General features: G+C 52.8%; 1 protein-coding gene across 3 annotated transcripts in view; it reads left to right on the forward strand.

Annotated features, from left to right (window-relative positions):
• The window catches only part of Sbk1 (SH3-binding kinase 1), a 46,620-nt gene that overhangs the window by 17,784 nt on the left and 16,639 nt on the right, over window positions 1-12,197 (forward strand). Inside the window, exon 1 of one of the 3 annotated variants that reach the window (NM_145587.3) lies at window positions 6,316-6,919. The exons of 1 other annotated variant lie outside the window; for it this stretch is intronic. The gene's annotated coding sequence lies outside the window, so the exon portion shown is untranslated. Of the gene's footprint in view, window positions 1-6,315; window positions 6,920-7,024; window positions 7,338-12,197 lie in introns of those variants that run through there. One more of the 3 variants, XM_030241968.1, reaches the window with a different exon arrangement.

Here is a 12,197-nt window from a genome sequence, read left to right on the forward strand (position 1 = left end):
CCTTGGCCTCATTCCCAGCTTTTTGCATCTTCATCTCTTTTCCTGAAGGCTTCCTGGTTCCACCCCCATCCCTACTCCCACCCGAGCAGCTCTTATCCATTCCTGCCTCCGGGATGCGGCCAGCATGTCCTCCCCTGTCTCAGAGTTCCTCAGCGGACTTGGCTGTATGGGTTCTGCCATGGTGGCCGGCTCCATGATCCACGCCTTGCCTATGTGTCTCCTGCTCTTTCTATTCTCTTCTCCGAGGTCCCCTACCACATAAGGGACTTAATCAACTCTCAGTCTCAGAGAAATCAAACTAGGACACTGTTGAAGCCACTCCCACCTCCAAGCCTCCCGGGATGTGTGCTAGACACACTTGACCCCTTAGAAATGTCTGTGTTCCCAGGGGTCACTTCTCCAGGAGCAGGAACTGAGTAAGCTCTGAGAGTCTATGCCTTAGTTGGAGGACTACAGAGATGCAGTAAACATGGCTGGGGTCAGGCCCCATCTGGTCCTCATTTCCCAAAGCAACAACTGCATCCCAGCTTTAAGGGTACAGCATCTATCACTATGGTAACCAGACAGCAGGGTGGATAGGGCCAGCAGTGCCAAGGTCTCTCCATTCCTATTGCTTCTCTAAACATGACCAGTGAGGTAGGTCATCCTGAGGAAGCGTTCCTCTTTATGTGTTTGTTTTGTCTTTTATTTTATTATTTTATCTTTGACGTAGGGTCTTCACTCCATAAGTCAAGGCTGGCCTTGAAGTTCTGATAGTTCTCCTGCCTCCGCCTCTGAAACACTAAGGTTATTTATAGGTGGGAGTGTCCCCACTGGAGTTTATCCTGGGTAGTTCTAGGACCTGGCTTTAGGAAGCATAGACTCACAGAGTGGAAACGTTCCTAGTTTTGCCTGGTGATGCACACCTGTGGTCGTAGCAGTTGAGCAGTGGAGACAGGAGCATCAGAAGCTCAAGGTTATGCTTGGTTCTACAGCAAGTTCAAGACCAGTATGGGCTGTTTTGAGAATCAGTTCTCAAATTAAGGCAGGAAAGAGAGGAAGGAGGGAGGAAGGGAGGGAGGGAGGGAGGGAGGGAGGGAGGGAGGGAGGGAGGGAGGCAGATGAACCTGCGATGTCAGCAGTTGGGAGGTTGAGGTAAGAGGACGGATGGTGAGTTCTGGTTTAGCCTCTAATATACAGTGAGACTCTGTCTTGAGGGGAACAATAATCACATTTGTCAAAACTTCCACAGAATAGTTTTCAATTGTTTTAGAAAAATGTGTAGTTGTGGTGGGTAGAGATTACCCCTGAGGCCAATGCTAACAGTTTATCATCTCTGCATCCCATAATCCTACTAAGAAATGAACCATAACCAACATGGATCCTATCATGGATCCTCCCCCCCAATCCCAGATCTTGAGTTTATTCCAGGAATAGCCACTCCCCTGACATTACAGACATTGCCTTTATACTGCAGACATTACATTACTGCCTTTGGCTAGCTCTCCAGCAAGGAGCAGAGTTTCTGCCTCAAAGCACAGCAGGCCTGCAGAACCACAGAGAAGCAGGTCTTTGCTCCAACTGCATCATACGGCACTTGTCAGCATCAGTGGCTTCCTGCTGGCCACCCACGGTCGCAGTTGTATTTCCACGTGGGGCAGAGAGCACAAGAACACTGTTGGAACGCTCTGATGCTCCCGTGGGATGAATTCCAAACAGAGATTTCAGAGACCTGCTGCCCTCAGCTACTGAACCCCGGATGCCCCATTCTCTCTGAGCCAGCCTGAGTTTGGGTGGAACCCTAGCACAAGCGGTTCAGATCTGTCCTCAGGGGCCCTGGATACTTCTGCTCCAGCTGCCTGGACTTTCTATATCTGTGCACTCAAATGACATCATATCTGTCATCTTAATCCTAATTTGCCTCCTGAATTACCCAGTCACCAGTATCACCAGCTACAGGGGCTGCTCACCAGCATCAGTGCTCTAGGCGTAGGGTCGGGGCTAAAGGAGGCACAGATTATTGTCAGATTTCAAGAGACCTGGCAATGGAAGAGAGGGGTGGGGAGGGCAACGCTGGGCAGCAAGAGCCTAGAATGCTTCCATAAAGCCAGTGGGAAGCCCTGGACACAAAGCTGCCATTAAAGGAGCGTTATGTGCCCAAGTAACTGCTCAACACTACTTCCCCCAACTAGGGATCAACTAGCAGGAAGCAAATGGGAGACTTCTTTGTGAACAGTGGGCTGGTTCACGGTGGCTGCTACTGGAAGTGGGTGATTCCAGTCCCAAACAGGGCAGGTCTGAGAGGCAGAAGTTTAGACCATCACCGCCCACCACTTACCCTGCACAATTCCATGGATCCCGTGAGCCTCCTCCTATGTGAAAACGATGAAGAGGAAGGCAGGAGAATCAAGCTGTGCTCTTTGCACCTTGCTACAGACTGCTGGGGGCCCATAGCAGGCTCTCATTATCTCCTCTCCCATTGACTAACCACTGAATTAACCACTGACTTCACTAAGGCTTGGGCTGGTTGTGAGGGGTCACCCAGTGGTGTGACCCAACCTCCAGTCCTTGTAAATCTGAGGGCTTGGCTTTATCTTTTTTCTTGTTTTCTTGTTCTTCAAGACAAGTTGCTTTTGAAGACAAGGTTTCTCTGTATGGCCTTGGCTGTCCTGGAACTAGCTCTATAAACCAGGTTGGTCTCAAACTCAGAGATCTACCTGTTCCTGGGTCCTGAATGCTAAGATGAAAAGCATATGCCACCACCGTCCAGCTGCCTGACTTTCATAATCAACCAATACCCAGTTTCTGCATTATCTTCTCTTGCTTCTGCTTTGTGAAGTCAGCCCTGCCCTATTCTGCCAGGGGTTTGCATCTTCTTTGCTAGCCCCAAAACATATGGAGCCCTGAGTTTCCTAGCTTGCGTTTAAGGAGAATATGTGTTGCCTGCAAGAGTGCTTGGCCTATGGGAATCAGTTGCTGAGAGGGCAACTGGGAAGGGATTCCCCACAATTCGTTGTAGCAACCTTTTTGTAATTGCTTTGTGGATAATCAAAGCCCCAACTGAGGAATCAAGGGAGTTTTTGCAGGAGGAAGCCTTGAACTGGGGAACGCTGTAACAAAACACCTGTGACAAGAGACTTATAGAAAAGAAAGCTGTGTTTTGGCCCAAGGTTTTAGAGGCTTTAACCATTTGTTTGACCCTGTTGATGTGGGGCCAGTGGCAAGGCAGCGCCCCATGGGGGGACCTTGTGGCAGAGAAAGCCTGTTTATAACATGGCCAGGAACAAAAGGAGAAAAAAGTGTCCCACAATTCTTTTTGAGAGCAAGTCCTCAAATTACCTGAAACATCCCACCACGCCCCACCTTTTAAAGGTTCCCATCACCATTCAATAGCACGAAGCTTGAGGCCCAAGCTTTCCTTGTTGTTTTAAAAGGTATTTTTAATTATTTTATCTTCCTTTATGAGGTTGTTGCCTGTGTGTATATCTGTGCATTACTTGCATGCATGCTCGGTGCTCTAGAAGGTCAAAGGAGGGCACCAGATCTCCTGGAACCGAAGTTACAGACCGTTGTGAACTGGGACCTCTGGAAGAGCAGCCAGTCCTTTTAACCACTGAGCCATCTCTCCAGTGCAAGGACCAAGCTCTTGATATATGCCCTTGGGAGACATTTAAGAGCCGGCTATAGCAACAACCATGGCCAAGAACATGTCAAGGCCTGTTTCCCTGAATGAGGATGTACTCTCAGCTCCAGTGTCTGGGGACTCCGTTATAAGACACAAGAAGATACCCTTTCTCTTCCAGTCTCCTGCTCTTACACCCAGTCACTCACACAGACACCCCCAGCCCTGCCAAGTTGCTTGTTTGAAGCACCAATACCTCATTTTGGAAGGGGCGGGGGAAAGGCAGGGAGGCTGGGATGAAGTGGAAGAGAGCAGGCAGCTACAGAATTGTTTTAGAGGATAACTTGTGTGGAAATTAGCAGACAAGGTTGGTGTTATGGACGGAAGGAACCAAATGTACAAAGATGTGGAAAAGCAAGAAGTTGATGTTCCAGAAGAGCTTGCTGATGCCAAGGCTGAGTGGAGAAGAGAGATTCCCTGGACTGGTGTGGCAAGCAGGCACTAGATGCTGACAGCCTGCAGCACAGGGCATCTTTGGATTTCTGTTGCTGTGAACAGACACCGTGACCACAGACACTCTTATAAGAAAACATTTAGTTGGGACTGGCTTACAGTTCAGAGGTTTAACCCAATATCATGGCGGGAAGCATGGAAGCAGACAGGCAGACAGAGCGCTGAAGAGGTAGCTGAGAGTTCTATACCCATTTCCTCAAGCAGCAAGAAGAGAGAGTGACCCTGGGCTTAGCTTGAGCATTTGAAACTTCAAAGCCTACCCCCAATGACACACTTTCCTCCAACAAGGTAACAGCTCCTAACAGTGCCACTCTCTAAGAACTTATGGAGGCCATTTTCCTTCACACCACAATACAGCGTAAGCTTTACCCTGGAGGGGACAGGGGATGCTTGGCAAGCTCATTAGGAATGCAACCTAAGAGACATTGTTCTCAACAGAGCTGGTGCCCACAAAGGACCTGGTTTCCAGAAAACTAACTTTCAGTAAAAGTGGGAGGAAGGTGGGCTAGGATTACAAGTAGCAGTAGCAGTAGTGTGGGCTGCCAAGCAGAAGTCTGCGCATCAGCTTTGGGTGTTTGTTTCTTCGTTTCTTCGTCCAGTTCTGGGGACTGAGTCCAGGGTCTTCCCTATGCCAAGACTGAGCCACATTTCTAGTTCCTGTCTGTAGTTTATTCAACTTAGGTGTGTGTGTGTGTGTGTAGAGGGCAGAAGTTGACATTATCAGGTGTATTCTTCAATCCCTCCCCAGCTCATTTAACTTTTTGTGGGTGCGTGGTATGCATGCATATGTGTGTGTTTGCATGTATGTGGGGTGCACATGCATGTGTGTGCATGTGCAGACGGAGGTTGATTCTCTTGTTCTCTATTTTACAAATTGAGGCATGGTTTCTCACTTGAACCTAGAGCTGACTCATTCGGCTAGTCTTGCTAGTCAGCTTGCTCTGGGGATCCTGTCTGCCTCCTAAATGCTGGGATTCTAGGCTGCTACACCTGCCCAGCCATAGCTGAGTCCTGGGGGCCTGAACCCTGGTCTTTAGCAGCATCTCGCTTGGTTCCCCTTCTCCCCTCCCGTACTTATTTATTTATTCAGAGACTGGGTCTTTCACTGGAACTCACGGATCAGATCAGGCTGGTCCCTGGGATCCACCTGTTTCTGCCTTCCCAGGGCTGGAACTACAGGTGTCATGGCACTGGAGGAACTCAAGTCCCTCATGCTTGCCTGGCAAGCACTTTACTTAATAAGCCGTCTTCCCAGCTCCACCTAAGGCTACCTGAGTTTGCAATAACCAGCTCTAAAAGTTCTACCAGCAGCTGGAGTGGTTGGAAGAGGATGCTAATTTGAGAAAACAATCTGATCAGAGATTAAAAGGAGGAGAGATTTTGGGTGCGTCGGGGGCTTTTTCTATGAATAAAATAGTATGCTGCATGGGAGACTGGGCCTCTGGAAGGATGCGTTCGTTGTTCCCACTCTGTCGCCATCTCTGCTCGATCGCCCCACCTGCATCCAGGCTACAATTTCCGGTTAATGAACAAAGCTCTTCACACCCGGGTGGCTTTGCACAGCTGCTGCTTCAGCCAGGAACCCCCCACCCCCTTCTTCCGTTCTGCTATACACCTTTAATCCCAGCTTTTCCTTAAACTTACTTCGCGGTCTCCCTACAGCAGAGCTCGAAAGTTCTGCCTGAACCCTGCACGGCCCCACAGACCCCAGGTCTCTGAGTAGCCTAGTAGTCTTATGAGGTCCCCTGGAAATCGAATGGATAGGTGGAAGGATGAATGGGCAGACAGGCGGGTGAACAGATGGACCGGTAGTTGAATGAGCGAGTGCATTCTGAATAGGAGAGCTCGGATTTATTTTTCTTCTTTGAAACAGATCCAGGCTCCGCCCCACAAGCACAGGCTGGAATAGTCTGGGACAGTCTAGCCCCTCGGGGACCAAGCAGCTGGACCAGGTGACCCTCTGTGACTCCCCCGAGCCCTCTCTAACCTCGTTCTGGCCCCCTCCTGGGCTCTGACCTAGAAAAAGAAGCTTATGCCAATGACCGGCGGGCCTTAGGACCCCGCGTGGCCGGAAAGCGGGCGGGGCATCGTGCGGCTCCCGCGGCGGTGGGGAGGTCCAGGCCCGTGGCGCCTGGCGGGAGGGCGCGGCGGGAGTGCGCGTGCGCGGAGCGCGCACCCGGCGCGGCGGACAAAGGCGCGTGCGGCGGCGCGCGAGGCGGAGGGCGGAGCGGCGGGCGGGCAGGTACGCGCCGGCGGGAGGCGGAGCCGCGAGGCCGCGATGGAGCGCAGCCCGGGCGGGCACCGGCGCTGGAGCCCGAGTGCCGGGCGGAGCGGGAGCCTCAGCCGGAGCCGCAGCCTCAGCCCGCGCCAGGCCGGGGCAGGAGCCCGCAGGGCCGGGCTGCTCGCAGCGGCGGCGCCCGAACCCCCCAGCGGCTGAGCGGTGACCTCCATCCTCGCACGCGGCTGCTGGGACGCAGCGACCGATCCAACCCGGGCCCCCCAAGATCTGCTTGCTACAACCGCACACCTCAAGACACAGAGAGACCCAGGCTTGGGGCGCTAGCCTCCCTAATCCGCTACTCCGGCACACAGGGACCCCAAACCTAGGACAGCAAGATCCTCTTGCTAACGAGAAGCCGCGGGCACCCCAAAGCCTCGGGACCCGGGCGACCAAGCCCCTTGCGACGCCTTCAGCGTCCCGGCTCATGGTGGTAGTGGTGCCCTGAGCCCCTCTCGGGCCGGGCAGACGAAGATCGACACGGCGCCCAGGCCCCCTGCCGCGGCGTCCCCGCGGCCCCAGCCCAGGTAAGTGGGACCCAGGTGAGGGGCGGCAGGTGAGTGGTACCGAGGTCCCTAGAGTCCTGCAGGTGGGGAAGGAAGTCCAGAGTGCGCGCTCCCCCTCCTCAGCGTCGCCATGGAGCCGAGGCTGAAGGACGTCTCTTTGTGTCTCGCTTGGAGGAGCCGCCCCCTCCTCCTCTCCCTTCCCCCACCTTCCACCCCAACCCTGAGATTTGGGCACAGCTTCGGACCCCGGGAGAGAGGAGTTGCGACGCCCTGGAGAGGGGTTAGAAGGTGGAGAGTCTCCCCGGAATAGCCTGGAGCCTTAGACCTTAGGTCCTTTGAAGAATAAAGACACGTAACTATCATCTCCCAAAGACCAAGCTGAGTTCTTAAGTGACACCCACCCTCCCCACAGGAAAGAGAAAATTTGGGGCGCCCAAAGGTGAGAGGTGCCTGCATTCTGCAGCTCTGGGTGACAGCTGGGGCTTTGGGTGTGTGCCTTTGTCTGAGAGGGCAGGGAAGGGGCGTGTTTGAGAGGATGAGTCTCTTATTTTCTGACTCTGAGACCCCAGCTCAGGTCTCAGTGGGGCTCTTTATCCAGTCCCTCTTTGTGCTCCCTGCAGAACAGGGAGAGGACAAGCCCTCTCAGTGAACAGCTAGTTTGGGGGAGGGAGGTACCCTGAATGAAGAAACCATTTCGGGTCAGAGCACCTTTCTGCCCCTCTAAGTCCCAAGGACAGCAAACCTGAGTGTTTTCCCTTTTTCTGACCCGGGGAACACCTAGGGCCAAGTCCGGGACTGGGACACTGTGTCCTCTACGATGCAGGAGTGAGTCTGGATTCTTGCTTAAGCTTTCCAAAGCATCTACAATCAAGAGGGCCTCAACAAATGTCCTAAACCCCAGGACCCAGGGAATGCCGGAAGATCTTGGGTGCGTTGTACCCCGAGAAAGGGCAGGAAGGTTTTTTTCAGCCTTCCACAGACAGGTGTAAAGTCAGGTAGGAGGTGAGCAGACAGGCTGGGGAAGGCAGGATTCAGAACACAGAGCCCTATAGAAGTTTCTTTGTTCGTTTATTTATCCATTCATTGCAACATCTACCGTGTCTGAAGCTCCAGCCCTGGAGTTTGGGGCTTCCCCTCATCTTTTCCTGATGATCAGGCTTCAGATCCTTGGGCTGTTTTGTTTGTCCAGACCATGTCAGGACCAGCTGCCCAACCCTTGACCCCTTGTCCCTGTGACACCTGATTCCCCAGATCAGACCTGAGCAGCTGATACCTTCCCATCACTACTGCCTGGACTCCTCTCTGATGCTGGCTTTGCCCCATGAGTACAGATGTAGCCTGGGTCAGCACTCTTGCAGATCCCCCCTGCAGACTCAAGGACAGTCAAGGCAGCCACCCCCCCTCCCCCCAGGAGAGGATGTGCGAAAGCCAGTTGCCCTGAAGATGAGGTGACCTTGATCAAGCCTGTGGCACTTCCCAGAGAGAATGAGAGTGAACTACATATCTGCAGCCAGCTTGGTGGGTACAGATTGAAGCCAGACTGTCAGGAGCATTTAAGGTGTGTCCTAGCCACCTTGGAAGTTTATTTTGTGCAGTGGGTTGGAGCCCGGGGCTTAGTCACATACTCCACAGGCAAGAAAGTAGAAGCAGAGGCTGGAGAGAAGTTCAAATGACTGTGAGCAGAAAGAGCCATTATGAGGCCAGAAGGGGACTGGCAGGAAGACTTTCACTCTTTGTTAACCTGCCGCGGCTCCCCATTGAGTAGCCCTAATGAAGTAGCTTGGCAGCCCAGCTCTCTGCAGCCTGCCCTAATTTACATCTTGAGCACCCGCACATTACCTGGCTCATCTCCATGACTCTTAACTCTTTATCATATAAAATCCCCCTGACCCAGAGCCCCACTCTAGGATGGCTTGGCAGCTGTTTCTACCTCTACCTCCCCTTTTGCTCTGGCTTAGACTGCACATGGTAGAGAGCCCAGGCTAGGTGATTGGTGGCTGGGCAGCTTAGTGGCATTTGTTTCCATGTGCTGTGAGACTGCACTCCTAGGCTCAGCTTTGGGAATCTGGGGCTGTCCTGTTCTGGCCACACCAGCACCGTTGAGCCTACAGCCTGATGTCTTAGCATTTGGAGAATACAGCGTAGAGCCCCAGTTTGCTGATCAGTGTATTTCACATGTCTGTGTTTGTTACTGACGCTCAGAAATTCTTGGAGGATTTCACATTCAGATGCTGATTTGGAGATCTTCCTGAAAACCCAGGGGATGCAGCAGCTTGAGGCCCAGAGCTAGAGAATGGCTGTGTTGTGTGGGCAGGACACACGCTCCCAGTCGTCCCAAGAACGCCTGACCTGTTCTTTATTGGTGTGAACTTAGAGCCTAGCTGCTGACCTCCAGGTTTGTCGGGAAGAGTGGGAGCTGGAAAAATGAGTGTTCAGCACTGGCTGTGCCCGGTCTACCTGCCCATGGCTGGGTTAGGACTAGCAGCACACACACTGGAGGCACAGAAATAACCATTGCGAGGGGCAGTAGACCAGGGTTTAGGCTAAGTCTGACGGAGGACTTGGGGAGGGCTGCTATTGACCTCAGTTTACTCCTCTGTGCAGAGAGGACAAAAGTGGAGGAGGTTCTCCAGGCTTCCTCTTCTCGGGCTTTCCAGGACTGAACAGGTGGCCTGGGTTGAACCTTGGATGGTGGTCATGCCGGCCACGTTCAAGGTTCTATCCCCAATCCAGCAAACAAAACAAAGTAACCTTGTCCCTCCCCAGCCTCTGACATTCCCTAAGCATGAAGCTGATGACTGTTACCAAATAACTGGGCCAGAGCCAGAGGCCAGCACCAGGCCCTAGCCACTCGCCTTGGCTTTGGTAGGTATGCAATCTTCCTGGACAAAGGTCTGCTGGAGCAGAGGTCAAAAGAGATGGCCTAGTGCCATGTGGAGAGCACCAGCTCTGGACTCGCTCTAGGTTTGGGATGTACTTAGCTGCTTTGGGCCTCAGTTTACTTATCTATAGAATAGGAACAATACTGTGTAGGATGAACTAAGCCAGAGGCCAGAGACTGTTTGGTCTCACTCATTAAAGGGGCACCGCAAGGGATAGCCGAGCTTCCTCTGGGAGCTGCTCTAGAGACGCGGGGCTTGGCATGGGCTGAGGGGAAGCAGTCATTGATGAAGTTGGTAGTTGGCAGGGCTGCAGAGCTCCAAGATGGGTAGCAAAGAGGACTCCCAGCCCAGTCATGGGGGCCTGCAGGAAAAGGTCTGTGGGGTTAGGTCCTCGGGAGGAAGTCCCCTTTTATCCTCTGCTTCTCTCCAGGAGAGGGGCTTAATAACAGCAGGGGTAGCCAAAGGCCTTCTGCCTTCCCCTTCGTGGCCACCCCTTTCTGTCATATCCTCAATGCTCCTAGCTCCTCCCCACCCAGGAAGCCATGTCGTTAATGTCGGGCTCAGGGAGGCAGTGGAGCATTTTCTCCTGTCAGTCTGCAGAGCCAGGCTCTGGACAGATTTTCATTTTACCCCTAGACCAGCACAGCATTGAGCCCATGGCAGGATTTGAGCCCCGCTCTAGGTCCACCAAGGGTTGGTGTTGAACTGGCAGCGGCTGCCTGTCCAGTGACTAACCTGACCTTGGACTAGTCAGTTCTTGGGGGGATCCTGTGTTTTGACTGCAGAGGGGGTGCTGTGAGGGGTCCTCAAGCCTTGAGCCAGTGAGGCAGGCTTCAGCAGTGTCTGCAAGCATTCTAGGTCTTCTTTCACCTTGGGCTATCATATACAGGTGAACTGATTCCAGTCAGGGGACCTGCTGTGACTTCCCTCAGCCTCACACTCATGCTCTGCAGCTTGAACAGTCACAAGAGGGTTCCAGAATATACCAGCTGCTGTTTCCCTGGGAGACTGGGCAGGGCTGGGCTGGATAGCATAGAACAACCTCTTTTGCTTGTCAGACCTGAGAGGATGACCTCAAAGAGGGTACACAACTCTACCCACTTGGCCTGGCCTTGGGCAAGGTTCCTAACGTCTCTGTGCCTCAGCTCTCTCTTCTGTAAGAAAGAATCCTAGCACTTGTCTTCTGGGGCTGTTGGGAGGGCCGAGTGGAAGGATGTTTGTAAAGTGCTATGACTGTCACCTGCGGCACCCCAAGGATTGCCTCTAATATTAGTCCTTAAAGCCTGAGCAGAAAGGGGTGGCAGCTCCTCGCTTAGAGATGAAGTGGAGACCGGTCTCTGGCCTGGTGTGGTGGCACACACCTTTGATCCCTGTACTCAGGAGACAGACAGAGACAGGCAGATCTCTTAAGTTTGAGGCTAGCCTGGTCTAATAGTAAACTCCAGGCCAGTCAAAACTGCAAGTGAGACCTTGTCTGAAAAAAAAAAGGAAAAAATGGGGCTCTGATGTGAAGGGCTTTCCCCAAGGCTCTCTGTCCTGGGGTTGAGGACAAGTTCTGGTCACTTTTATCTCATACACAAAGCACAAGGCTTGGCGGATCTGAAGTTCTCTGTGGCTTCACCCGTGGAACCAGCCTGTTCCAGGGGCCTGCAGCCCAGCTGTGTCCGAGTCTTCTAAGGCAAGGCCCGGGTCAGGGTCACATGCTGTGCCTCACGCTTCATGGATCAAAGATCTTAGAGGACTTGAGGCTACTGAGAGGAGAGCCACTTCCTGTGGTGTCTTCTCCGTCCCTCTCAGATCTGTTCTGCATACTTGGCAGGCTTCCTTTCCCTTGCTCGCTGGCGGTTCCCCTGGGATGGCACCTTGCCGGCCATACGTCTGTTTCACCGTTAGAGCCTTGACTATTGCGCTGCACAGTCCCAGCTCTCGAGCTTGGCCACAGGACTCCCAGCTGCTCTCAGATCCAGGGGCAGTGCCGAGCGTGGAGCCGGTCACACATATCCTTTTGAAATGTGTTAGGATCAGACAAATCGTCTCTAAGCCACGACCAGCTGTGTGACTTGGGGTGGAACCACAGAATCTTTTTCTTTGTGCCTCAGTCTCCTTAGCTGTAAAGACATAAATAGCGTCTCCCAAGGGTATTTGAGGTTTAAATGAGTTGGTATGTCTAGAGCAGTTTTGAGTGGCTTGTAAGAGGTGGCTCCTGTAAGTACTACTTGAACCTGAACCGTTTTATACCCATTTTCCACTCCTGTTGGAGCCCAAGGCAAGTCAGATGGGTGCTCTGAGCCATATCTTTGGCTCTTACGCCTATTTAACTGGAAGAAATTGCGTCTCAGAGGACAAACAACTTGCACAGGCCCCTATGGCTAGGTATGGGAGTGAGCGCCTGAGCCTTGGTGTAGGTGCTACATTGG

Source organism: Mus musculus, chromosome 7, assembly GCF_000001635.26.
Source record: "Mus musculus strain C57BL/6J chromosome 7, GRCm38.p6 C57BL/6J".
Lineage (NCBI taxonomy): Eukaryota > Metazoa > Chordata > Mammalia > Rodentia > Muridae > Mus > Mus musculus.